We start from the raw sequence: 27232 nt of genomic DNA, 5'->3' as shown, positions 1-27232 counted from the left end.
CACCCCTTGTGCAAAAATGGGAAAAAGATGCTGTGGATGGATGGATTTGTATACCATAAGCCTGTAGTGTAGAAATCTTTTCATTTTATTTCTGTTTTGTACTGCATATTCAGAATGTGTATGTGTATGGCTAGACTCAAACCTGTACCTTGGGAGTAGGTAGCAAGAGCTTGAATTCCCTACCCACCACCACTTGTAAAATTTTTGTTTTATTCCTCAAAAAATCTGTGTTTTTTCTGGATTTTGAATTCACTAAATAATGACAGGTATGGCATTTGCATTTCAGGCTTCATATTCTTCAGAAAGTATGTGGTAAGACAAAGCCTTGTATTCTAGCAATTTTCTGTTTATAAGATCAATATTTGAAATGTGTCCCTATTTTTGGTGCTGTATTCCCCCATTATTGGTTTTGTCCAGGTTTTTTGTGCTAACAGGTTGACAGCTATGGTGACAACTGAATTCACTGAATATGTTTGGGGGTTGTATTCCCCCATTATTGGCTTTGTCTAGATGTTTTGTGCTAAGATGTTGAGAGCTATGGTGAGAACTGAATTCACTAAATGATAGCCTGTCTTCAAGAGACAGCTGATTTGGCATAGTAGTATGTTGTTCTGACTGTAGTGCACAGCATCCTGGGTTCAAGACTTGGCAGTGCAATGCACGGTGGTAACACTGCATCTTATTCTAGCAACTTTACAAGATTATGCAAGCAGTCTTTAAAATGTGTCCCTAGTGTTGGTGCTTTTGTTCCCCCCAATACATTTTGGCTTTTTCCAGATTTCTTGTACTTCAAAGTTGAGAGATACAGTTGAGTGTCAAGTGCATTTTACAAGGAACTGAGAGCTTGAAGAGATATTTAGTGCTGCTTATGCTGTGGCTGCTTGGATTGTTAATAATACAACAGGTAATGCACTTGCTTTTGATGCAGGAGACTGTGGGTTCTACTCCCATAGTATATAGATGCATTACTGATACTGTACTGTGTTGTATTTTTAAATGGGGTGGATGCTGCAGTCCTGAGAATGTCCTCATTGGTGGAGATACCTAGTAACGATGAACCTGTTATCAGTTTGCTATCCATTCTCTATTGCAATATTACTAGCTTATCATTTTTTTTTTTTATGTAACATGGGCAATTTATTCCTCAAGAGCAACAGGCACTTAATTTGTAGATGAAACAATGAAATATAAAGTTGTATGCTAGCAACAACCTCTTCATTAGTTACAGATCTCTTTAATGTGGAATTATTTAGATGACTTTTACTTCTGCAGAGATTGTACATATTTACTGATAATGGTGGATTGTAGAAGTCTGAGTAGACTTTTATGATGGGAATGTTCTGAATTGTGTAGTTTTGTCATTATTGGTGCATGCATTTTGTTTCATTGTTTACTGGAAAAATGTTCAAAACAATAAATTTAAAATGCCCTTTAACAACTGTACTGTATTATACAAGGAATATAATTTAATACTGTCAGGAAGGTGTATCAATGAAGACGTGTATGTTTCCTGTGCAAGGGGCTTATGATTTGAAAACAGTCCAAAGTTAATCTTTATCTGCCACTGGCCAGATATATTTCATTTGAATGTGGGTTTTGATGCTGTTTCAATGAATGTGAGTTTCAAGGACAGAGAAGTTTTAATGCTATGTCTATTTTCATTGTGAAAATGTATTGCTTTGCTTAGCAGATGTCGATTAGTGTTTGTGCTGTAAAATGTAAAATAAAACTTTTAAATGTAATCCAAATCACTGTAGAGGTAAAGCAATATGCACATTACAGTGTTTATGGTAAATGGGGTGAAATAGCCAAGTAATTGGAAATTGGAATAGCTGTGGAGAGAAGGCTCATTCAACCATGATTTTATGAGGGGGGAAGGGCAGCAAACTCAACCCCAGCTGAACTATACCTGTCAACTGTCCAGACTTTTGCAGAATGATTAGATTTCTGCTTCTTATTTTGGTTTGTTCCTCATAAAATTTGTGGTTTTCTGGGAAATCATTTAGCAATGAAGTCACTAAATATGACAGACATTGAGTTTCAGACTTCATACCCTTCAGAAAAATGCATGCTAAAGCAAGACCTGTTATTCTGTCAACTATCTAAGTTTATACATGAGCACGTTTTAGTACTGTTTGTATATTCCCCAATATATTTGGCCTTGTCCAGATTTCCTGCATTAAGAGGTTGAGAGGTATGAGCAAATAAATCGGTTTATAGAATTAGATATATCCAAACCTCTCAACTGTCCCCTACTTTGGCTCAAAATGTTGCACTCCCCCTAATAATCCCGCCACAAAATTACAGATTTGGAGGAAAATGTATTGGGTTTATAATTAATAAATAATTGTAATGGTCACAGTAATAGATTACTTTTAACTTCAGAAATGTATGTAGATTCTCTTATTTTTTTAGCTGCACAAGTTAACAGCATTAATATTAAAAATGTGTCCCTTCTTTGACAGGTTCTCAGCTGTATTGTGTGGCTATTTTATATTTTTGCATCACATTTTTGGTCTGTTTATCATAAAATTGTGTTTTTCTGGCAAATTAGTGGCAAATCATTACAGATTGAAGTTAGAAAATAATGATAGACATTTAAGTTTCAGATTTCATACCCTTCAGAAAATTCATGCTAATGCAAGACCTACTGTTCTATTATCTTTCTAAGTTTATAAGAGCAATATTTAAAAATTGTCCTTATTTTTGGCCCTTTGTCCCACTTCTGTTTATGGCTTTGTCCATATTTCTTGCTCTGAGGTTGAGAGGTATGACAAATGTGTCAGGGCCATCACCATCAGCCAGAGACTTTTCAAATTGTGAAATACTTGTTGCACCCCACTCCCCCATGTTGTGACTCTGGATGTGTACAAGCAAGACAAGGAGCAGTTATGCAGTGTAAGTCTGCAGAGTATCCCCCCATCCAAGGTAGACACAAGTACTGCAGTGGCTTTTCATCTATCCTTGATTTTGCAGAATGTTCTGGTTTTCTGTCATATTTTTATACTGTTGATTTATGCTTCTCCTTATTCAGAAAATGCATGTCGTTGCAGTGCCTGTTGCTCTGTGTTTAAGTAGCAATGCTTTAATGACCATCAGGTAAGCTTGTCTGAGAGTGTAAGATGCAAGTAAGCTTTAATAAGCACACTGTTAAAGAATTTCCAACACTGAAAGCCTTTTTCTTATTGCCATGCAGAGAAAATTTACATAACTAGATAGTGTATAACCCTTAGGTAGTGAAATACATATGACAGTATTTGTAATAAAGGACAGGATTACAGTATTTTCAGAAGCTCATTACATTTGTGGGATACTTGCAGTCATCTTTGCAGGCTTTACCTGTAAACTAAACAGAATGCCAATCTGTCATGTGTGGTCCATAACCTGTGCAGTAATCCTTTAAGCAATTTATCTTGAGCTTGTTTCTTATTTGCTGTTGATTTCTTACTTTGATCATGTTTTTCCCATGAAACAAGTAGATAGCAGGTCTTTTTTGGATTAGAAACATTTTTACAAGTGGGGGTATCAAAGAGATTGCTACTTTCAGCATGTCATTTGCTACTTTTATAAAGCTGAATATAAATTATAATTAGAACTGCAGTGCAAGGAGAAGTGGTTTGAGTTGAGTGCTGCTTGTTTTCTCTACTTGATTTTGACTGACATTCCAGTAATGTATTTAAAAAGTAATTTATTTTTTCATGCCTTGCAACCTCTTTGTTTCCTTCTTGATATTAAGTGAGCTAACATGTACCCAATGCATTGAAACATTTTTTTCTTCTACAATTCATTTTGTTTTGATTGGACTCTCATAATGATGGGTTGGCAGTGGCATCAAGGGCATCGTATTTAATTAAAGCCCCAGTTTTTGTGCTTTTTTTAGCATAGCCCCACCCCTTTCTAGTTGGTCACATGCCTTCCTGTTGGCCCCTCCCATTTAACTGTCTCCCCCCTTAGATTTGATGTCACCAGCCACCACTGTTCTTAACAATTATGCCAACCCCCAAATCAAAGTTGACTTTGGGGACACAACTTTTACTGGAAGTCCTATGTTATTCATTGCATCACATAACCAATGAAGGTTCTTATTGGTGATATGTTACGTATTTTCTATACACACAGGCAGTTTGATACTAATGAATGTGTGTTGTGAAGTACAGTTGGCAAGCATTCTTTGGGTTAACGACTTTCTCTCCCACTTGCTCATAGTTATTATATATATATATTTTGGTAAACCCATTCTTTCACAGATTAAAATTTATACTTCTTCATTACAACTTGAAGAGTATAATAGTTGAAACATACTGGGTTATTCAATGGTAAGGCCAAGTCAGTCATAGCCTGAGCTGCATGCCTTCAGATTACAAAAATTAAACTGTATCTTCTGGCCGGATTCCATAGGTTTTAAGTAATTAGTAATAATTTGTTCTTTTTTATACTACCGTCATGCTTTTAAAGCAATTAGTTTGCTAATACAAATGTTTCCCTGATATTATACCAAGTTAAACATTTATATGTCTATAATGTTTTACTTTCCAAGTGCGATTTGTAAAAGAGCACTGTTTGCAAACCCACTGTACTAATAGCAAAAGCAGGAATACCTTGTAATAATTTAAATTTAGTCCAAAACAAATCTGCTGCTATGCCCAGAAAGAACTGCATCTCATAAAATGAGTTGATATCGGGAGCAAAGTAATGGTGTTAGTGCCTTTATGTATATGTAAAAATTATGAAGGAACATTTTGAGACAGCTTTGCTGTGAATATAACTAGAATGATTTTTCTTCCATTTAGTATAATTTAGAAGTTACCGTTAAAAGATACCAGAATTAAAATGAACAGGATGACAGTAAAATGCTACTGTAATGCTTCTGCCTCATCCAAATGGAAGCCACAAAATGTAATGCTTGAAGCTGTTTAACAAAATCATTTATTATGGAGTCAGCTAATTAAATGTCAGTTCATTCTGGTCATTTTTTGGTCTTACTTTGCTTACTCGTTTTTTATTTATTTGTACAATTTCCTGAGTGATAAATGTTTTATACATAAGAGAAAAGGATCCCTATGGCTACAAGTTAAACATTTCCTGTTTGTATAAGAACATATTCTGACTCTTTTTTTGGTCAACATTGCCATAAACATTTGGGGACTGCATGACAGAAGTGCAATACGCATGCAGCTTTGATGGCCATAAAGTTAAATGCTAAACAGCAAGCCTCAAACAGTATAAATGTTATCACAAATCAATAAAATACTATATAAAGCAACTTTATCTTGAGGTTTTACCCTCCCTGCACTCTGTGATGTAAAGGAAGACACCCCACACCTATGAAACACATGTACATCCACTCCAAGATTGCTGTGTTTTCTCCATGATGTGAAGGAAGTCACCCCCCCACACACCCCCATTAAAGACATGTACATTGACTGCAAAATTGCTGTGTATTCTCCATGATGTGAAGGAAGACACCCCCTACACCCATTAAACACATGTACATCGACTGCAAGATTGCTGTTTCTTCTCCATGATATGAAGAAAGACACCCCACACACACACGCGCACACACACACACACACACACACACACACACACACACACACACACACACACACACACACACACACACACACACACACACACACACACACACACACACACATTAAACACATGTACATTGACTGCAAGATTGCTGTGTCTTCTCTGTGATGTGAAGGAAGACATCCCCCACACCCATTAAACACATGTACATCGACTGCAAGATTGCTGTATCTTCTCCGTGATGTGAAGGAAGACACCCCCCACATACTCATAAAACACATGTACATCAACTCCAAGATTGCTGTGTCTTTTCTATGATGTGAAGGAAGACACTCCACCCACACCCATTAAACACATGTACATCGACTCCAAGATTGCTGTGTCTTGGAGTAAGGAAACATTTCTCAGATACCACAATCTCAGACAACATATGTGTAAACAGAGCAATATTTTGTAGTACTCATGCAAAGGTATCCCAGGATAGTGAAATTCTGATGTGAATACTTGCTCAGAATATGTTACTTTGCCATCTTAGTTTACTTTTTAAAAACAGTAGACCTGTTGATAAGTAACAGAAATAAATGCAAGGAAAACATTTCCAAAAACACATTTACATGAAGAAATAAACTATTTAACAATTAGACATACATTAAATTGCTACACAAATTGACATACTTCATTGTTCAACACATTGCTGTATAGAGGCTATATGTTCAGTGCAAAGGTCAAATGCAAGCAAATCAAAGTGTTAAATAAGCTATAAGTGAGACTCATCAAGTGTGAGAAAATTAGCACTCTCCAGATGTTCAGGAAAAATGGAACTGAATATATTAACTGAGGGCGAAAAATCAAAGCTGGGAGGGTTTTCCTTATTTGCCTTCATGTAACACCACAATCTGAATTCTGCTTCAAGTTCATTTTTTTCAGTTTCTGGCATTCAAACCTGTATTAATGAATCTATACGTATATTTCATACATAATATGTGTGTGTGTGTGTGTGTGTGTGTGTGTGTGTGTGTGTGTGTGTGTGTGTGTGTGTGTGTGAGTGTATAAGCGTCATACACATACACATATACATGCTTATTCAGAGAGATATATATGGATCCCTAATGTTTTGTTTATTGACAAATAGGTGAAAAGTAGTTGTGTCAGTTCTATAAATATCAAAGCTAAATATTTCTGTTTAAGGATGTGATTGAATATGGAGTATGCGTATTAGTGTAGTGAGTGGACATTTAGTCTAACTGAGTTTCAACAGAATGGAGCTGTTATTTGCTGTTTAAGTTGGATTGCAGAAGGTTGATTTTTTTTTTTTTATATCTGATGTTGTAAGATTCAGGTATGCTAAACATTTCAGCACTGGGTGTGTAATATGTGTGGGAGTGTTACTGGGATAGGAATAGAGTGAGGGTGAGGTAAGGGGATAGATTTAGTGTTGTGTGTGAACTGTTTTTGGTAGTATATTTCTGAAGGTAGGTTCTTTTTAAGATGCTAGTGCGAAAAAAAATACAGATATAATACAAGCTTTGCCATTAGGGTTTAGTGGTGCTAGTGTGATTTTTTGCTAGCTATGATCTGTGTTAGGATTACAGAAGGGAAAAGGTTTAGCATTGTGCATGTCTGATTTTGTATGTGGTGTGTGTTTAGGTAGTGCTGAAGAAAGTGTCTTTCTAAGTTAAGATGTAGGGTTGGCAATAAGGACAGAGTTAGAGTTAGGGCTATCGCACACTGGTAAGGTGGTGTATATAGGTCAAAGCCTCCCTGCCAATTTACAAATGCTAACTACAAATGCATGCTTAATCCAACTCTAACATTGCCTGTTCTCCTAATTACTAATGCATGCTTAATCCAGTGCTAATATTGCCTGTTCTTCTATGCTTAATTTAACACTAACATTGCCTGTTCTACTATGCTTAATCGAATGCTAACATTGCCCATTCTGCTATGCTTAATCCAACACTAACCTTACCCATTCTGTTATACTTAATCCAAGGATAACATTGCACATTCCCCTATGCTTAATCCAATGGTAAAACTGCCCATTCTTCTAATTAATAATGCAGGCTTAATCCATCCCAAACATTTCCTGTTCTCCTATGCTTAATCCAATGCTAACATTGCCTGTTCTGCTATGCTTAATCCAATGCTAACATTGCCCATTCTTCTATGATTAATCCAGCGCTAACATCGCCCGATCACCTAACTACTAATGCATGCTTAATCCAACCCTAACATTGCCTGTTCTCCTATGCTTAATCCATCTTGAATATGGCCTGTTCTCCTATACTTAATCCAATGCTAACATTGCCCATTCTCCTATGCTTAATCCAGCCTAACATGGCCCGTTCTCCTGTGCTTAACCCAACACTAACATTACTCGATCTCCTAACTAATGCATACTTAATCCAGCCCTAACATTGCCCACTTTCCTATGCTTAATTCAGCGCTAACATTGTCCATTCCCCTATGCTTAATCCAATGCTAGCATTGCCCGTGATCCTGTGCTTTTTCATATGCTTAATCCAAAGATACATTGCCCATTCTCCTATTCCTAATCCAACTGTAACATTGCCCATCCTCCTATGCCAAATCCAACCCTAACATTGCCTGTTCTCCTGTGCTTAATTCAATGCTAACATTGCCCACTCTCCCATACTTAATCCAACACTAACATTGCCCATTCTCCTATGCTTAATCCAACGCTAACATTGGAAGTTCTCCTATGCTTAATCCAACCCTAACATTGCCCAAACTCCTGTACTTAATTCAGCCCTAACGTTGCCTATTCCTGTATGCTTAATCCAATGCTAGCATTGCCCATTCACTTACGCTTATTCCAACCCTAACTTTGCCCATTGTCCTATCCTTAGACCAACTCAAACATTGGCCATTTTCCTATGCTTAATCCAGTGTTATCATTGCCCATTCTCCTATGCTTAATCCAGCACTGGCATTTCCTTTTCTCTTATGCTTAATCCAGTTCTAACATTGTCCATTTTTCTAACCCCAACCATACACTTTACCTTAGAAAATTAGTTTCTGTAAACACTAAGAATTCATAACAATAAAATCTGTATGTAGTGTTATGGTTAAGGCATACCTCTCAAATGTCTAGATATTTGCCTCAAATTTTGTCTGTTCCTCATAACATTTGTAATTTTCTGGCAAATCAGTGGGTATTCAAGTAATAAAATAACAACATACATTTGATTTTTAGACTTCATATCCTTCAGAAAATGCATGCTAGCACAAATCCTGTTATTCTAGCAGCATTCTAAGTTTTGGAGAGCAATATTTAAACTCTGTCCCTATTTTTGGGTCTTTGTCAACCCATTCTTTTAGGATTTGTACAGATTTATTGCTATAATATTTGAGAGGGATGGGTTAAGGGCTTGTGGTTTACAAAATTAATCTGTTTTCTGTTTGTGATATCTTGTGTTTTTTGTGCTTTCACTTTTTTCTTGTGTTCTTTTTTTTTTTAATGCAGGTATTGCTAAGTTGTTTTTGTTGCTTTTACATTTTAATGAAAGGCAATAAACTCATATTTTATACAAAGAGATAGATTAATAGATGGACAAAACCACAAGAGAACTGTACTGAGACTATGCTCTACAAGTGCATGGAGCAAAACTGGATAAATCCACCTAAGATTCCAACAGTCTGTACAATGCCAAAACATAGCCTTTATTCAAATGAAACAAGTGTAGTCTGGTTTCTCTGTGTATCCCATAGTTTCAACAGTACAATACAAATCTGAAGCAACCATCAATTACCAAAGCAAGAGCCTTATATATTTCTTCAACAGTTTAGGAGTCAGTTTTCAGATTCCATTGCCTTATTACTTGTTAACCTAAAACTACTGTTAGTATCTCATCAAAGAATGTCATGTTTTGTCTACCACAACACTATACTAAAAACGTTAGCAAATATGTCAGCAACTTCATAAACTGTCTTTTTCTTCACTTCTTAAATTAGTATATAGTAATGATATCAAGGGCTTATTTTGGACAAAGTTTATTGATGACAGCAAACTTGGAGTGGCCATAAATTGCTCATCTGACTTCCAGATTTTCCAGCTGGGCCTGACATGCACTAACAAAGCCTGGGCCATAGCCTTAAAATAAATCCCACAAAATGCAGCATTGTGTCCTTCAGCAAGCAGGGGCACCCTTTGACCTACCACAGAGGAAATACTCCTTTGAAAGCTCACTCAATCATCAGGGACCTGGACACTCTTGTTGATAATGAACAATCCTTTGCCATTGTTCATCCATTGCCATTCCAATATCCTTTTATATGGTGAGACTGATCATAAGTGGTATATCTTCAAGACCCAGGGAAGGTATTGTCTTGCTTTACTCCCCCCCATCATCTACATAATAAATTATAATGCCCACATTGATATGCACTTATCCATGAATAATGACCGCATAGTTTCCTTACCAAGACAATCAGCAACATGTCTTCCTTGGCTACCATAATCACCCCAAAGCACTCTGTCTTTCTTTCTCACTCTTTTCTGTTTTCTACAGATTGATGAGAGGAAACCACTGCATGGCTCAAAAGATCAGATCCTGTGTGACCTGCACGTCCATAAAACAATGTCCTAGACATCTGCTCAAGAGATATAAATTCCCACATAAATAATAATAGGCCCTGTTGGCATGATAGATATCTCTCCCAGAGAATCCCTCAGAAGGTCATAGTTCAGAGGTAAGTACAAGACTAGTTCCCTTGTAGTTCATTTTATGCTTAAACAAATTCCCTTTTGAATTAACCTATTCCGTTTGGTGTTTGATTAGCCTTACCCATCGCACAATTGATAAATATATGTTATCACTAGTGAGAAAAACTGGGATCCATTAATAATACAGGGGGCAGTCCATGGATAAACTTTCTATTACCATCTATAGATCCAAGTTTCTGTGGAATATGGACAGGATGAGCTTCTTTACATGGATGAGGAATCTGTTCCAGGGAGGGTATATCCTCAGCAAGATATAGCCGTCCCTTCAAATCATTCAGTTGATATTCCAGAAGAAGTTTAGATGCCATTGAACTTATTGATGTGCAGTAGGTCCATCAGCACTGGGACAGGGGATGCTTTGTATGCCAGACACAGCTCATCTCTTAGCAGTCTGAGTATAGTGACAGGGCTTTGAGATGGTCCATGTAGAGCATATTGTTTAGGCCTTGTATCCTTTAAGTAAGGTATCTCTATGGGCATTCCTGTTGTTTCATATGTCTGAAAAGGTACATGCCAAAGGGGGCGTTATACTAACTGGTTGACGTAATGACAGCTGAGTAAGGGGTGGGGTGGGGCAATGACATCCCCACATCTAGATGCATTCCCTTTATTTATAAACTCCACAATACAGATTGACTTTCTTACAGTATGGACACATGTTGGTCGAAATTAGGTCACTGTCCACATAACTTCCCAAATCCCAAACAACTGAGTCAGTCCTTAGGGACTGTATTGTCAGTGTAGTAGTTCCTCAGGATAGATGACTTTCCAAGGGATACATAAATGTCTTTGTTTGGCATTTACTTGCAGTCTATGAGTTTGGCACCACTTATTTATTTGGGATAATCCTTCTTGCAGGATGGCTAAGTCTTTTGGAGATTCAATGACTCCTCTTAGCATGCAATCATCTGCAAACATAGTCAGACAGAGCCCTTTGGTATTGACTTTTACTTCAGAAAAGTAGATGCCAAACAAGAGTGGTCGCAACACTGAACCTCTGGTAATTCCACTGGTGACTGGTCTTTACATGAAGGTAGCTTTGCCTATTTTGATCTCCTGAGTCTTATCTGTGAGCCATTTAACAATCCAGTGGGTAACATATGAGTTTATTCCCAGTTTATTTTGCTTTTCTATTATGCCTGTGTCAGGAATTGTGTCTAAAGTTTTGGAGAGGTTGAGTTATGTGCTGTGTAACATTTGATTATTATCAGCTCAGTATATTGTTTGCTTCTAAAATTACTAACATAACTAAAAAAGGCCTTGTGATTGCCTTTGGCTCAGGTAGTTATTTTAGCCTCAAACTTGGCTTTTGGTGAATTTTATCAAGTTCCTGAGTTATTTGTTTATTTAAGTTTCCACCTTAATGGAATACATTTTCCTTGGATGCAGAACATAGTAGTACCTTGACTCAGATCTTTGAGTTGCTTCACATTTTGCCAGGGTTGGAAAAGGTAGCATATATTTATGCTGCACTAGCAACATTCAAGATGAAATTGATGTTGATTCTATTAGTTGAAATAAAGCAATACTAATTCTGGTTGATTTGATGCAGTCTGGCATAGACAGTCTTTGTTTTGATGCACTATGACTTAGACAATCTCACACACACACACACACACACACACACACACACACACACACACACACACACACACACACAAACACACACACACACAGACACACTCAGAAATGTACGAAAACTGACACACTTACACACGTTCTCTCACAGACACAAACTCTGACACTCAGAAAATTTATATTCTAAATTTCACTTTACATAGCTGATGAAAACTTGTATCCTTTAGAATTGAGAACAAGAAGTTAAAACCTCAAGCTACAAAGCTTCTTCATTAATTATTGTCAACTTAGTACATGCTCGGACCTCAAAGCTGTCCATAAACCAAATTGTGCTATTTTATACATCTCCCTTATCTACTTCATTGTGCACAGAAAACTTGTCTCTCCATGTGACACACCCTCTTGTCTTTTTTAATCAGCGGCAACTCACGTGCCATTTCTTCTTTTTCAGTTCGGATACATTCTTTCTCTAACTGTATCATATGTCTTCCTTCCTAGATGCTGACAAAAACCTTATTGGGTTGTTCTTCTATGAGTAATGCATTACCTCTTACCATAAAATGATACCACATCTATCTTCCTGTCTCTCTTTCACACACACGCACATACGCACACACGCGCGCACACACACACACAAGCACACATGCATGCACGCATGCACACGCGCACACACACAAACACACAGTACACAGCAAACTTCAACCATTACAAAAATTATATACGTGGCACAGACATTAAAACACACAACACAATCAGGGTGAAATGACTACAGGTCTATGATAAAGGACAGTTCCTTTGCAGTTTAAGACTATGAGGCTGAAAGCAGAAAGCACCACATGATAATTTATGACTTTTGTTTGGAAGAAAATTTAGAAGACAGACTTAAGGCAGGCCTGCTGCAGTGGTGGTGCTGCGGTAATGTTGTCACCTCACAGTAAGACATTGTCCTGTTCGATTCTCAGCTAGAGCGTCTTCTGTGTGGAGACATGCGTGAATGGGTGTACCTTCGTTGAAGGTTGTGCATCAGGGCACAATCATTAGCAGACTGGACTTCCGCTGTGGCGACCCCTAACCGGGAAAAGCCGAAAGACACAACAAGACTTAAAGCAGGCTTGTCTAAGTAAATCATTAATAAGGTACACATGGGTTGGCATACATGGTATAGTTGTACCTTGAAAAATAAAGCACTCATCACTTTAAAGCAACTACTTCAAACTGTTTTCTTTTAAGGAACAGTGCTCATCTGCCAACTCAATAAAGAATTTTAAAAAGAACCAAGACTTACAGAGATTTTGCTTTATTTAAAGGCATAGGACTAAAAACGTCCTTATCAGGGTGAGACTACAACTACAAATGCTTAAACATCTTGTTAAGGATGAAATAACCAAGACAGTTCACCAAAGAATTTAAAAATATACAAACATCTATATTAGGATGAGAAGATCTACAAAAGTAACCAAAACATCCTCTAAAGGCCATTACATCAAACAGGACAACCTAATACCAAAAGATACAAATATAAATATCCTCATCAAGATGAAGAGAAGTACAGAGTCGACCAAAATGCCCTCTATAGGATGTTTTAGGTAACAGAGAACAACGTGTCTTTCCTTAAGCCCACAATAATACAAACATACTCATTGAGACAAGGAGTTCAACACAGCTTTGCTAAAACGCCTTCTGCAGAACATTTCATATTACAAAGATTTATTGGCTTAATGTCATTATTGGGGTGACCTTGAATTTAAAAGCTACTTAAATATGCCAGAAATGTCCTAATTATATACCACTGCTTGCCCAACCCTGGAATAGCCAATTTCCCTTCTTTACAGTTGGGACTGTTTTCTTCCTTTATCTGGTTTCTTTTAAGGGAAAACCAACCAGTTAGAAAGTAAAGGAAATGGTTTACTGTTTCCTCAGAAGTCAGCAAAATTTCTCATACCAGCCACATCTTATAAAAATGAAACTGAGAGAAATGATTATATAAAAAATAAATATGTTAACTACCAGTCTTAAACAATGCTGACATAGTTGCATATATTACACAACATTAAGAAAAATCCTTCATTATTGCCACGGTGGTGCAGCGGTTAGCATTGCCACCTCACAGCAAGAGGTTCTCCGGTTCGATTCTTAGCTGGGGTGCCTTCTTTGTGGAGTCTGCATGTCCTCCCTGTGGTCATGTGGGTTTCCTACGGGTGCTCCAGTTTTGTCCCACATCCCGAAGACATGCTGTAGGTGGATTGGACACTCTAAATTGGCCCTAGGTGTGAGTGCGTGCATGTGTGTGCCTTCTGTGGAAGGTTGGGCACCGGGCTGGCAGCTCAACACCATAAAACTCCACTGCCAATTGTGAGTGGACAGGTGATCCGCTGCGGCGACCCCTAACTGGGAAAAGCCGAAAGAAGAAGAAGAAGATCTTACATGAGCAGTGAGGAGATCCCCACAGCAATAGTAACACAAAAAGCAAACCAAAGATGTTTTATTTGACTTTTCTTAGAAATATCACTTAAGTCATTGGTTTGTCCTACATGTTCTTTGTGTTTCACTGTTGCAGTCATTACATTTGGGTGATCTTCTGCAGGTTGCCCTCAGTCGGCCTGATTAACAAAGTCTTGGGTTCTGCATCGGTTGCTGTCCCTTCTTCCATGACGGCAGGTCGTCAGGCGTATAAAACATGCAGCCGATGCCATTACATCAGTCTTTCTTGCCATGTGGTGCCCAAAGCAGAAGCAGTTCGCAAGTGCCAGTCGACCGACTCCTAAAATTTTCATTTTTGAGTTTCAGAACAGAAGTCTTCAACTAAAAAGCTAAGTACCCCATTGGGGAAATTTTTTCTTGCTCCTTGCCGATGTCAGTAAAAGTTAATAATTGCATTACTTGTGGGAAGCAAATACCTCATAAGGATTTTCATTTATACTGTATTCCTTGCCTAGGCCCTGACCATGATGTACATTGTTGTCGGTTTTGTGCTTTATTTAATCAGCACACTATCAGTTGTTGGCACATTTTTGCTTCTAAATATTTTGGTTCTTGGTTTAATTATCCAGAAATGACATCGGTTAGCAATCCGACTACCGGAATACCAAAAAAACACAAAGAAAAAGACAGATTTTGGCCGTTAAGGTCCAAAACTGCTGAGGACGCTTTTCCTAAGCCAGTCGCCAGTACTCAGTGAGGTGCTCTCGCAGCCCCTGATAGCCGCTACTTCTGTTTCGCAGGCCTCTACTGAGACCCATTCGGAGTCCGGTATGCCGCGAGATGCTTCACCTATGGAACCTGCGGATGTCTCTACCTTGGATGGGTCTGGAGCCACTGTGCAGGCACCGGCTTTTGAGGGTGTATTCAGGCCTACAGATTTGTATATTAAACCAACACCACCTTCAATATTAAGGTCAAAATCTCTTTCTATGTCTAAAAAAACGATGCCCAGGCTGCATGTTCAGGCCCCTATGCCTAAAAAACAAATGATCAAAATGGCTGAAGATTTAATTACTTTAATCAGGGGTAGTCAAACACACCCCCCCCTCTAAGAGGCCTAGGGCTGAACTTGACTATGAATCTTCTGAACAGGACTCTGTTTCTTCTGACTCTTCTAATGAACAGGATTTGTCCATCCCTATTTACGAGGACTCTGATGCAGAGGATTCCATTCTTTCTGCTTCTTCCCCTGAGGATTTTTCCTCTGAGGAAACTTTACATACCTTAAGGGAGTATTTCCATTGGGAAAGTCAGGATTTTTCTGAATCCAAAAAGAGGTTTAAGGATTTTCTTCTTCTTCCTCAGCATAGGCCTTTGGCTATACCTCCTGTACTAGACATTGTTGATGATGTGTTTTCAGAATCCAGTATGGCCCCTGATTCTCTGCCTTCAGCCCCATGTAAGCCAGATAGATACTACAGGGTTCTTGATTCCCACAAATTCCTTTTCAAAAATCCTGTTGCGGACCCTGAAACCATTTCTCAGGGGCCCAAGGGCATTAAGGCTTCTACTGCTAAAAAGCCTACCCCTTCTGATAGAGACTCCAGGGCGCTGGGTAGATGGGGTAAAAAGGTTTATACTTCTGCAACCTTGGCAATCAGGGCTTTAAACTGTCAATTCCATATGCTAAAATATCAGCAGCATATCATGGGACTGCTTAAACAGAAAATGATGTTGATTTCTGACTGTGTGGAAAATAAGGATTTACAGGATTTATTGCATTCAGCTGAACAAGTTGGCAAACATACTTTGCAATTTGGTTTTGATTCTTTGGAGGCCTCTTGCAGGGCTGCTGTTACTGGGTCTGTGCTTAGAAGGCATGCTTGGCTTAAGGAGCAATCTCTGACTGATCATGTTAAAGGAAAATTGTCGGATGCTTCTTTGCAGCAGGACCTTCTGTTTGGCAATAAAGCTGAAGAAGTTCTAAAAAAGATGGAAGATAAGGCTAAATCTATGCAAACTGTGAAAGACTCCTTACAAGTGCAACTTCCAAGATTTAGTAGGCACTGGTCTACTAAGAACTGGTCCTTTCCATTTCCTTCTAGAGCTACTCAAGCCAAACCCAGACATTCCAAAAGCACTAGGTTTCAGTCCCAAGGGACTTTCAGAACTAAGCAATGGGGTGCCTCCTCTTCCAAATCTGGACACAATAAGACACCCCCTATGGCAAACAGCCTCAATGACTTTCCTTTAGAATTACCTAGCACTTACCTTTTAGCCACTCCTTTGGGGGGAAAACTGGCACTTCATGCAAAAAACTGGCAACTTATAACCCAGGACAAATGGGTTTTAAATATAGTGTCTCAGGGATACAGTTTTCATTTCCACATGTTGCCAACTCCAAACGGGTGGCCAGACCAGCCCCCAAATCAGTAGGCAGAGGCTCAGAAACAAGTACTTTTCCACCTAAACATGGGGGCTATTCAACTAGTACCAGAAGAGGAAAAGGGACAAGGTTTCTATTCCAGACTTTTCCTGGTACCCAGAAAAGACAAATCATGGCATCCAATTCTGGACCTGTCTACTCTAAACACCATCCTGGACATTCCAAACTTCAAGATGCTGATTCTTCTAATTCAGGCATAAAACAAGGCCATTCTTCTAAAACATCTGGCATTTGTAAAAAGGGTTCTAACTTGTCTTGGGTACACCATAAACGAAAAGAAATCACAACTAGTACTCTCTCAAAAAGTTACATTCCTGGGTGCAAGCTTGAATACAACTGCCCAGATGGCTTATCTTACGCCAGAAAAGCAAATTTCAGTTTGTGACTTACTTTAAACAGGTGGCCACAAAAACCCTGCTATCTGCAAGACAAATACTGCAAGCCTTTGGGTTCATGGTCTCCTGCATTTGTCTAATTCCATATGCAAAACTGCATATGAGGAAACTTCAGTGCTACTTAAACAATGACTCATATCATACCTTGCCTATAAATAGAGTTCCTATGGTGGGCAGAGGCCTGCCACCAAAACAAGAGACTGCCATTCTCACCACCTCCTGCCACCCAAACCCTAACTACAGATGCATCAGACTATGCATGGGGGGCTCATCTGGCAGGGAAGTGCATTCAGGGCAAACGGAGCCCGAATCAAATGCACCTTCATATCAATCAAAAAGAAATGCTAGCTGTACAGAATGCACTGACAGCCTTCAAGGACTACCTTCATCCAGGGCAACTAATGGTAAAAATGGACAACACCACAGTTATGTGGTACATAAACAAGCAGGGGGGTACACATTCCTACCCCCTCTGCAGACAAGCCATGGTATTGTGGAGCATGGCCTTGAGCTATCAAGTACAACTACAAGCCCAATTCCTGCCAGGAAAGCTAAATATTTTGGCAGATGATCTAAGCAGAAATCTCATGGACCCACATGAGTGGAAACTGGAACCACAGATCTTCAACATGTTGACACGCAAATGGGGGAGCCCAAACACAGATCTCTTTGCCTCACCTCAGAACTACCAGTTGGACAAATTTTGCACATGAACTCCTCACAAAAAAGCCTGGAAAGGGGATGCTCTGTCCTTCACCTGGGTAAACCTATCAGTCTATGCTTTTCCCCCTCTGCCTCTGCTCTCCAATGTTCTACTAAAAGTCAAACAGGACAAACCAAAGATGATTTTGCTTGCTCCAGACTGGCCTCGCCAACACTGGTACCCACTCCTACACAGTCTGCCATAAATTTCTCCATGGCACCTGCCTCAGACATCTTCCTTACTGTCTCAGCAGAACAACCAAATTCTGCACCTTCAGCTCCAAACATTGAATCTTACAGCTTGGCTAATCACTTAAATTCCCCCCTTAGCATCCCTCAGCAAACCTGTGATGGATGTAATTTTGGAGGCGAGAAGACCTAGTACAAGAAAATCTTATGCAGACAAATGGAAAAGATTCTGTGCCTGGAATCAATCACAAGGGATGAGCACAGCAGTGCCCACTTTACCTCAGATTTTGCAATACTTAACTGAGATGCTTCACAAGGGCCTAACTTTTGCTTCCATAAAAATCCATGCCTCAGCCATTTCAGCTCATTACAACACAGAACCCCCCCACTTCTCTCATCCTCTGTTAAAGCAGTATCTCAGCAGGGCCAAAAATGTAAGACCACCCAGGAGACATCCAACCCCTGCCTGGGACCTTAACTTTTGTATTGGAAAAACTCACTCTACCTCCTTTCGAGCCAGCTGCTACTGCAGACTTAAAATTCCTTTCCTGAAAAACAGCCTTCCTTTTAGCAATCACTTTGGCTAGAAGGATTTCTGAATTACAGGCCCTTATGGCAGTGGAGCCTTTCATCATCTTTCATGCTGATAGGGTGTCACTCAGGACCAACCCATCCTTCATGCCCAAGGTGGTATCCAGTGTGACTCTTAATCAGTCCATTCATTTGCCAACTTTCTTTCCCAAACCACAGAACAAAGGGGAGCAGATTTGGCATTCATTGGATGCACACAGACAACTTAGATTTTACTTGGCTAGGACTAAATCTCAAAGAAAATCTGCTGGTAGCATTTGCTGCAGGGGCAGAGGGAAAGGCTATTTCAAAGCAAACCATTTCCATTGCATTCATTTCTGCTATAAGCGCCATGGAAAACCTATCCCCCAGGGGATCAGATCCCATTCCACCAGGGATGCATCTACTTCTTCTGCCTTTCTCAGAGGTGTTCCTACCAGGGATATTCTAGAAGCTGCTACCTGGAGTTCATTTCATACTTTCACCAAGCACTATCATTTACCATTTTTTTCTAAATCCAGAGCTGGCTTTGCCACTGCTGTTTTGCAGGGCCTTATAGCCTATCCTAATACTGTATAAATCTATCTTCCTAACCTTAGCTTTGGGAAACTACCCAAATGTAATGACTGCAACAGTGAAACACGAAGAACATAGTACAGTTGTGTACACTTACCATAAATATAGATGTTCGAGTGTATTCACTGTTGCAGTCCCTGTTACCCTCCCTCCAGCCCCCTGTTTTTTCTCTTACTATGACTCTCCTTTATTTTTCTGCACTTAAAAGCCTTTTTGGTGTATTTGCTTTTGTTTGGAGGTATATATTATTGTGTTTAAAATTATTTATATATTTTGCTCCCCATTTGGGGGGACCTGACATCTGGGGCAAAAAAATACATAACACTTTTGAATAAGGAACTTAACTGGCAGCTGGTTTTGAATGCTTTCAGCTACCCAAGATAAAATGACAACTGTAATGTGAAATGTCTTGTTTTTAACTATAGGTTTATATAGCTACTTATGCACATACATATTTAAACTTTTTTTCTCATATATACATATATATATATATATATATATATATATATATATATATATATATATGTATATATACATATATTTAAAAGTGTTATGTCTTTTTAACAGAGATGGGAAGTGATGTAATGTATATGATACTATTTAAAATATGTAATTTTAATTTCCTCTTTTCCTTGTCTGATGAAGTTTGCTTATTAGTGACAGACGAAAGTGCTAACCATTAAAAAGTTTGTTTGTTGGACTTGCTGATTCTGCCTCTTTTTTTTTGTAATTATATATATATATATATATATATATATATATATATATATATATATTTATTTTCGTTCACCGAAAGTGCACCTTATTGAATCGCAGAAAGCCAACTACAGTTAAGCAAAAGTGCAGTTTAACAAAAATACAGTTTCATGAAATACACATCAATGAAGTACGAAACCACAAACATACACAATAAAAACTAATTTTGCAGGGAGGCAAGCCTCCTGCATCCTTTGTGTGAGGCACTGCACCCTGCACACCTCCGCTAATTATATATACTAACTCCGAGATTGTACTGCAGTGGGGAAAAGGGTACATTTCTTTATCCACACTATATCAAAATCCATATCAAGAAGCCCCAACTGCTGTACACCTTCCACCCCCATTGGAAGTGTAAGTAACAACTACATAAAACCATACCTGTTGTTTCACAGGGTTCTGGAACTACCAAATGTAATTCATTAATGTGTATTTCGCCAAAGTGCATTTTCATTAAACTGCACTTTCTTTTAACTGTAGTCGGCTTTCTGCAATTTGATATGATGTACTTTTGGTGAACGAACTTTTGTTGAATGAAAGTAGACCTATTTTATATATATATATATATATATATATATATATATATATATATATATATATATATACACACATATATATATATATATATATATATATATAGATAGATAGATATAGATATATGAAATCATTACAAAGTAACACAGTATGACAGCTTAGCTTATTCCTATAACTATATGATGAACTAAAATCCAGTTTAATAAATAAATATTTCCAAACAAATCATAAGACTTGTTTTATATCTGCAAATACATGTCATGGTTTTGACTGTGGGTGATTGCAAATTATCGCCAGGAATATAAGGCAAAAATCTACTTAATAGGGGCACTGGTGTGATTCCCACCAGTACATGGTGATATGGTTGAGCTTGCAGATGTCTTCTTTTTACCATAAAATTAACATAAGAACTAAAGGTCCTTCAGTCATTTTGTGAAAGCTGTTCCAGTCGTCTACTGCTCCTCCTGTCTCATGAAAGAAGTACGCAGGATATACTCATATTGTGCCCTCTTGTTTCAGTGCATGCCATTTTAATAAAATACCCAGTTTAAGGATATCTTGATGTACTTAAGTGTTTCTGTCATGTACAGGGGTCTGCTGTTTTTAGAACACACGTGTAAATCTCTTCTTTTGTTGTCTAGTCATACGATTTGCTTAAGTTTATATTATCCTTCATGACTACCGCTGGACTGTTTTCACCTTTGTTCTTGTTACTGCTTCCCTTTAATTCTCCCCCTTTTTCTAAGTTAGTGTCTTTTCTGTGACATTAGTTTGGTATCCTTGTACTTTACATGCCATGTAAATGTCAAACCCAGAGCTGTTGGACATGCTACACTTAAAGAAATCCCAATCCCTCAGAGCCACACGCTCCAGCGATCTAAATCTTGTCATCACAATAAACAAAACATGCTGGAGGGATAGGTTCCTGACCCAGAGACTCCCCAGACTCTGGAACAGACTGCCTATACATTTCAAGCAGAGCGCCTCTTTGGCCCTCTTCAAAAGGAACCTTGATGATTGGATATAAGAAAGGAAATTCACACCGGGGATCCCATCAGTCACCCTGATAGACAAGGGTCCAGGGAAGTAAATAGTGTGGGAAGAAATAGCCAGGAATTGTTATGGCTAGGCTTGTATATAGATAGGGCCGATAGCCTAGTACCAACCTATGAACCTATGTTTTTGTATCTTGCTCTAAGAAACTAAGTAATAGATGGAAATAAAAGAAATCAAAGCAACTTTGAAAATAATTTATATGGAGAGAATGTAGGGAAGAAAAAAGTGTCCCTTTTCATAGAAAGTGATTTAGGAAGTCACTGCTAAAGCTTCAAGAGTTAAGAAACAAACTAACATACTAAGAAAGACCATGTCCAGACTTTACCAGAATGTACTACATAAAGTTGTTGTTGGGGGGAAAACTAAAGATTTTGAAAGAAAATGTTTAAGCAGAAGAGTGTACTACTGTATACCAATTAAAAAAATTATGAATAAAGGTTAAGATAAAAAAGGTTTATAATTGTTTTGTAGGGTGTTGTGGTAGAGAAAATGTGGCATTCTTTGCTGGGATACTAAAGATATAATAGAACGTAAAAACTGATTCCCAAACAGATGAAGGAGTAGGTAAGGATCTTGTCTGGACCATTGGTAAATGGCATTTTTGGGAAGAAATTTGCTTGTTCAACCCTAAAAACTGGAAGGATACTGCTTACAACTGTGGAGGCAAGCAGAAACGGGAAGGCCCAGGTAGATGTAACCAGTGAACAATAGCAAATTAGGTGTACCTTGGGCCCTCACACTGTTTTGGGGGGGAAGGGGCATTCATAAATGTACATTATTTTAGGATTTCCCTTCCTAATTTAAGATAATTTAAAATGCTATCATGATAATCCACCAATATCCATCTCTGATCTCTTACTGTCATACAAGTGGCCACAGTAAAGTGTTGTACCCTACTTTATACAAATGCATACTTCTCCTGCAAAGCCGGACTAATGATCATTTAATCATCTATAGACACCCCCTGTAGTCAGCAATTATATCATTGTTTTTGACTGCGTATACCTTAAATGTCTTATTGCTGTAAAAATAATAAGTATGGACACAGTAATGCAATTTAGGTTTACTGCAAATAAACACATTGCTGCCCAAATATGCCAACTTATTCACATAAATGTACACAACTCATGCAAAATCAGACTGTTTGAACTAATAATATATGAAGATAAGTTACTTTCAAACATGTAACCCCCCCACCCACACAGCAGTTTTCGCAACTTTGTCATGTATACCTCCTGTCATCAGATTGTAATAAAAAATAATACCTCTTAATCTCTTAGAGAAATAATCAAGACAAAAACAAAAAATGAAGGCCAAAAGCCAGAATCAATGCCAGATTTTAAGTAATGCTGCTATATACTTAGGAAGTTTTTAGAAATCAAAGGCGTGTGTTGAAATTGGTGATATTTCAGAGCTATATAATTTCAATTGTTTCACACAAACAGGAGACAGCCCACAAGTATTCCACCTTACTTCACAAAAAGGCACATTATTTTTCTGAAGCTTTTAGGTTAACTGAGTGATCAACAAGATGGTTAGTTATGTTCACTGACAAATATTGCCCATATAACACAGTAGTTACAGACACTTTGCTGCTTACACTGTATCTGATTGTGATAAAAAGTAATTTAAAGTAAGAATCAGGGACAGAAAAAAATAACGATGTATAAAAGCCCAATTTCAAATTGTTTACACAAGGAGTGGACAGAAGGTACTTATTCCAACTTATTTTACACAAATGCATACTAGCCCTTAATGCCAGACTTTAAATTCTACAAATGAGGATGCAGTTGCTTTCACTTACTGCACAGTTAGCCTCATAAATGCCTTCCTGCCAGCATATTTAAAAGCGTCTTCTGGTTAATTTCACACAATAATGGCAGATTAACCTGAGCAAATCAAGAGAACATTGCTTTCATCCACAGCACAGCTACTGATAAAAAAAAAAAAAAAAATATATATATATATATATATATATATATATATATATATATATATATATATATCTACTTCAGTAAATCGAACATATTACAAGTTCGAACCACATATGGCCGAGACCATATGTTCGAACTTGTAATAGTTAGAGTCAGCAGGACAGGACTGAAACAACAGTCAGTCTACCCATTGATGACGACAATGAGGATAGTCACAGGTAAGTGAGAAGAATTGCTGAAGGGGCTTGAGTTGATGGGTCAGTGGAGGTTGGCATATATAAGTAAAAAAAAAAATGGATGAAGGGAACAGCTCTCTGAAGCAGAATCAGTATTAGTAAGCCATAATAAGTTGGTTGGGGTAGGAGGAGTTACTGATGACTATTTTTTGATGACTGCATTATCGTACACAAAAATATTATTGGGAAGCTGCCATTAAAGTCAGTAGCATAGACTGCAATGGTGTAGAACGCAGTATAGCAAGGATTGCTTATCCTCATCTCTACCTCTGTTTCATTCCCTGACTAAGAACCTATATTCTATTTTCACTGACATTTTTACATCTGAATTTCTTAAGGTTGAAAGGAAGAAGGTTTACTTTTGCACATAACCTAGTTTAACTATTTTAATAGCTAGGATAACGTTAATGTTGAAGGTTGAACACAAGATAATAAGACCTAAGACCAAGCCTTCAGGTAAATGCCATTGCGTAGTTTGCTAAATCACTTGTCAGTACACATGCTGTGGTAAACCACACCCAAGCCAGTGCTGCAGGGGGAGACAGAAACCAGTCTGTCTATTTGTAATATATATATATATATATATATATATATTTTTTTTTTTTTTTTTGAAAGGCAGATATATAGATAGGTGGATATAAAATATACTCATAACTACAAAAAGATACAGAGAGAGAAACATTATGGAACTGTTGATAACAGTATAACAGTAACGAGTGCATGTTTTCCTTTATTAGCACTGACACCCAGCTGGTCATTGCCATTTTATTAGCAGTGGCACCCAGATGGTCATTGCCATTTAGAATTTATACTTGTACTAGGCAGCCATGAGGGTAGAGATTCAGTTGGGAGAAGCACAATTCGGTCTGGAGAGTTCAAGATGGATGATCCAGTTGCAGTGACAGAGAGGAATGCATTGGTTAAGCTGCTGACAACAATCATTCAGCTGTGATAGGAAACAGAAGAAACTAGTCTGGTACTGATTTATATTTAGTACAATGATTTGGACATAATCAACAAGAAAATGATGATATGAATAATACTGAGGGACATGCTAAAGGTTAAAAGCATGTGTGAAAAGGTATGGGTTTTTAGTCTGCAATGCTAGGATGGTTAGTCATCTGACGGATGATACATTCCAGTACCATTGGAAGAACTAAGACATATATAATTCAGAAAGGTTCAAAAATAGAACTGAAGTTGGCCATACTAGTTCGCAGTCATGAGGATTTGGAGGATAAGAACTCTGTGTCATACAGACCTTATAAAATGTACCTTTCTGACATTGGCCTGGACCTGTTAAACCTTTAGATGGAGATGTTGCTACAGGAGTTGGATAAGGAAGACCAAATGGAACTTCATTCAGACAGGTAGGGGTAAGAGTCAGCTGTGACAGGCAGACTGCCTGGGGGGCATAAGGGTGGGGAGGATCCCTCCCTTCCATTCTTCATTCTCCACTTTGGATTAACACCAAAATTATTCAGTCACATTTAGGATTGGCTATGCTGGGACCTGGCTGCAGGAGACATGTGGGCAATATTGCTCTAGATATGTTACCCGAAAGGGGATTTTTTTTTTTTTTTTACTGGAGCACTGCCTGATTAAATGACTTGTTCAAAGCCAGACAGGCAATGGAAGCTGAGGAAATCAAACCTTGGACCACCGGACCATAGTGATTTGTTGAGATCAGTGCCATGTCAAACAGAACCAAAAACAGAGCCAAGAAAAGGAAAAGCTCTGGCAAAGTACTAAGCTCAGAGTGAACCAGAGCCATTTGCTTGCCTGCCGCCAAGTAAAATAGCAAGCTGTGAAGAAGGGTTCTGAAAGGAAAATGTAAGCTGTAGTTGCCAAATTTTGAAATGCACTCTATTGAATAATAATAATAATAATAATAATAATAATAATAATAACAAAGTGTACAAATAAATGTATCATAATGTTCAAAACTCAGTGTGTTTATTGTACCTGTGGTTGGTCTGCTGAGGACAAACTTGTTTTTGAAAAGACATGCATTCTTCTGTTAGACTGAAAATGTTCTTTAGTCATGTCCATATTTAAAAGTGTTCTAGCAATAGATGCTGGACACTACAAAACTAAATAATGTTAGGTCAGTGGGACAATAATGGATTTCAATGGAACAATTCTGCTACTTTTAACAGGAAGTAAATTAATGACAACATGCAACATAAATTAAGGATGAATATTGTCAGACCAACTTAATGAAATGTTACTAGACAAAATTGACCAAGGAAATATGACAAACATGACATTTCAGGGTAGCAGCAAGTTTTTCTTTCTCTGTATCATTTATAAAATTGACTGATAAGGTTAGCTGGGAGACTTAGATGTTGCTATCAAGGATTCCTTTTAGATGGAGAATGTATAGAATAGTGAGGTGTGTTGACTGCTGACTGGCAGAATTTCTTCACCTGAAAATGATATACCTCATACATTTTAAGTTAATAGTTTTGTAGAGGCCTGCTTCATTGCAAGTAGTTTACTTTGGGACTTGAGCAAACAGAGGCAGTGTACAGATGAGTTGTTTTCTGCAGCCTCAGTATGAGGCAGATATCTAAGCAAGTTAGTACAGCATGAATCAACAGAATAGAATGCAGATATGCAGGTTAGTACAGCATGAATCAGCAAAATGGGATGCAGATATACAAGTTAGTACAGCATGAATCAGCAAAATGGGACACAGCTATGCAAGTTAGTACAGCACGAATCTGCAAAACGGGATGCAGATACGCAAATTTAGTACCACCTGAATCAGCAAAATGGGTCGCAGATATGCAAGTTAGCACAGCATGAATCAGCAAAATGGGATGCAGATATGCAAGTTAGTACAGCATGAATAAGCAAAATGGGATGCAGATATGCAAGTTAGTACAGCATGAATAAGCAAAATGGGATGCAGGTACACAAGTTAGTACCACCAGAATCAGCAAAATGGGATGCAGATATGTAAGTTAGTACAGCATGAATCAACAAAATGGGATGCATTTATGCAAGTTAGTACAGCATGAATCAGCAAAATGGGACACAGATATGCAAGTTAATGCAGCATGAGTCAGCAAAATGGGACATAGAAATTTATTTCTGATTGCCATTTATACTACTGTTCTTAGGTACATAGGTACATAGGTTGATAGGAGGTTACTAGGCTAGCGGCACTAGAGCCTTTACAAGCCCCAGCTGGGAGAATTTCTCAATGGTGCCATAATGAGGATTTGTGTCGAAAGCCTTTGCAAGTTTGAGATAGGCTGCATGCATTGTCTTACCATCATCCATGGCTTTGGAGACATTCTCAAAGAATTCTACCAGGTTTAAATGCAGAACACAGACTGAAAGAGTGGATAAATGCAAGTGATGGCTGCCTGCATTATGCATGCTTATATTGTGCTTGCACTCCTAAAAAATGGCATGCCATAAGATGTTACACCTGTATGCTGTAAGTAATCGGTGGATAATGACAGAACTTAGAAATTTAGGCTACTGTCACTGCTTTGATCTTTGCTGACATTACTTTGTTATGTACAAAGTTATGAAACATTTAT

At 38.1% G+C, this 27232-nt stretch overlaps 1 protein-coding gene across 2 annotated transcripts in view; it reads left to right on the top strand.

Annotated features, from left to right (window-relative positions):
• FSTL5 (follistatin like 5) overlaps positions 1–27232 on the top strand; it is a 3739468-nt gene that overhangs the window by 2519078 nt on the left and 1193158 nt on the right. The gene's annotated exons all lie outside the window — the stretch shown is intronic.

Source organism: Protopterus annectens, chromosome 2.part1 (genome assembly GCF_019279795.1).
Source record: "Protopterus annectens isolate FY-2018-M chromosome 2.part1, PAN1.0, whole genome shotgun sequence".
Classification (NCBI taxonomy): Eukaryota; Metazoa; Chordata; order Ceratodontiformes; family Protopteridae; genus Protopterus; species Protopterus annectens.
This window is presented reverse-complemented; position numbering and strand designations above follow the sequence as displayed.